The sequence below is a fragment of the Aplysia californica genome, unplaced genomic scaffold (assembly GCF_000002075.1).
Source record: "Aplysia californica isolate F4 #8 unplaced genomic scaffold, AplCal3.0 scaffold00557, whole genome shotgun sequence".
Taxonomy (NCBI): Eukaryota; Metazoa; Mollusca; class Gastropoda; order Aplysiida; family Aplysiidae; genus Aplysia; species Aplysia californica.
The window spans coordinates 232,506-235,270 of record NW_004797827.1 but is presented as its reverse complement, the minus strand read 5'-3'; positions in this window follow the sequence as shown (position 1 = coordinate 235,270).

The window sequence follows — 2,765 nt, the reverse complement described above, 5'->3', positions numbered from 1 at the left end:
GTATGCCACCAACTCTTTTTGGTTGTTTTTTTTTCAGCTTAAAAAAAAAATTGGTAAGTGTTTAACGTCGTTCTCTACTGCATGAGGTCAAGTGAACGCGGGGGACACATTTACTATTTTCAGTAGGTAGGAACTTTCCAATTTTCCCGGGTAGTGGCCGAAACCTATTCTTTTTTATTTTCGACCACCAAGGGATCTTTAACGTTCGCAACTTGTACACGGGAACTCCGAGATTTTTCACATATGTCCGAGAAGGCTTTGTAAGTGTAGATCTTTCCTACCAGAAGATCAGGGATGTTGCTAAAAGACAGCAGTAAGAAGGAGCCAAGGAGAAGCAGTAGAAAGCCTGCAGAAAGGGTCAGAAGCTCAGAGGAGGGAGCAAAGGAGGTGAGGGGGTGGAGGCAGAAAGTGGAGACGAAAGCAGACGACAGAACTTTGCTAGAGAGCACGAAAAGAGGGGGTGAGGCAGACGGATAGTTCGTATGGTAAGTATGCCAACAACTCTGCCGTCATTTTTAAAAGTACAGTAAATGCAGGTTTTACAAAGTTACAGGAAAGTAAAAAAGCTGAACGTTGTTACCAAGAAAACGAGCTCTTTGCAAACATCCCAAGTCAATAATATTATCAAGGATGCAACTTTGATAACAGCTTCCTTTTTTTTTTTTTTTGGTAAGCGTTTTACGGTGCCCGCAAGTACATGAAGCCATGTAAGCGCGCGGGACACATTTTAAAACATTTTCAGTTGGTAGGAAAATATTTTGAATTTTGCCTGGGTGGCAGCCGAATCTTACTCTTATTGATTTTAGACCACAAAGGGATCTTTAACGGGCTCAACTTGCACACGGAACCTCCGAGATTTTTCGCCCTTGTCCGAGAAAGCTTGGTGTAGATCTTTCCTACCGGAAGATCAGGGGTATTGCTGAAAGACAGCAGTAAGAAGGAGCCAAGGAGAAGCAGTAGAGAGGCTGCAGAAAGAGTCCGGAGCCCAGAGGAGGGGACAAAGGAGGTAAGGAGGCGGGAGCAGAAAGTGGAGACGAAAGCTAGACGACAGAATATTGCTAGAGAGCAGGAAAGGAGGTGAAAGGGAGTTCGCGTGGCAAATATGCCACCTTCTTCTTCTTCCTTGTTCTCGATGACAGCAGTTAGACAGTCAGTCCGATGCCGCGCACTAACTGTGCTGTTCGCTTCAACTCTGAGAGACTCCCATAGAGCTTTCTCTCAAGAGGAGTCTCATTCTGCCACGTCTGTGTACGAAGGGTGGCGTAGTACGAGCAGTGCTGAAGAATATGGTTGGCATCCTTTTGGTCGTGTCCACATCCACAGATCGTTGACTCTCCCACTTTTAATTTGGTGTGCATAAAATGGTGTTTGAGTCAATATGCCACCAACTCTGACGTCATTAAAAAAGTAGGCCTGCAGTAAGTGCAGGTTGTACAAATTTACAGGAAACTCCCTAAAAAACTGAACGTTGTTACCAAGAAAACAAGCCCTTTGCAAAAATATCCCAAGTCAATATATTCCAGAAAACAATTTTGAAAACAACTTTATTCCTATCTTTATTCCTATCTTTATTCCTATCTTTATTCCTATCTTTATTCCTATCTTTATTCCTATCTTTATTCCTATCTTTATTCCTATCTTTAAACGCAAAAGTTGTTTTCTTGGTAACAACACTCAGTTTTTTATAATATATTTTGGGGATCTCCTGTAAAATAAAAATTAAAAAAAAATATTAAAAAACTGCTATAAAAACTGAACTTGAAAAAAGGACGGAGAACTGTGAATGTTGTACCCAGTACACATTGTCAGTTGGATTCACCGAATTGTGTCGTGGCAAAATGCCAGTTGCAGAGTTCAAATCTGGCGAATTCAAAGGGATTAATGATTTCGAGAAAGTAAGAATTTACGAGTTGTAAGGCTTTCATCGATTTCTTTCACAGATTCGTTGTGAATATTTTCTGTCTGGAGGCGTCGGTAGCATAGTGACAAGGCTACCGGCCCCGTAATCGTGTGATTGTGGGTTTGGAGATTCGAGCTCCAGCTCGTGCCGAAGTCGTGTCCTTGGGAACGGCACTTTACACGAATTTCCTGTTTAGCGTTTGGTTTTCGGCTCTGCCCCTTTGGAGATGGAGGTTAAACTCGGAGGTCTCGCCTCTTTTTAAATAATCTGCGAGTTGATAAACGCATTAAATCTGTACCATTTCACCCTTTCACCCGTATCAGTCTGAAACAATAGAAAAAGGAAAACCGTATTATCATACTAAAGACTTTATACAGAGACAATATACCATGTACACAATCTTTCCACAAGACAATCACATGCAGGCCTACATCCAAGCAGTCTATAACATTTCCACAACGCTGGGTCAGCCAGATTTGTTTCCATGGGGAGGCAACACTAAAAACTATCCATGTTTGATTCGATCAAATTGTGCGAAAATGAAAATTTTTTGGAATGGAAAATTCTGAATGGCGCGGCCCCACTATATCAAATGAATAAATTAATTGAAACAAATGGGCAATGTGAACTGAGTATAGTTCCCAGTGCACAGTGCACATACCGCCAAAAGGACTGCTGCTTTGAGACGGGGTCACCACAATTAATGTCCTTCGTGGATAGAGAAAATTTAATGTACCATTTTGGCACAGTATACGACTGAATCCCAACTATATGCGACAATAACCTTCAAACCCAAATAAGCGTTTGTTTTTCAAGATAGGGGGTCGAATCTGTCGTATTGTTTCAAAAGGATAGCGGTTTACCA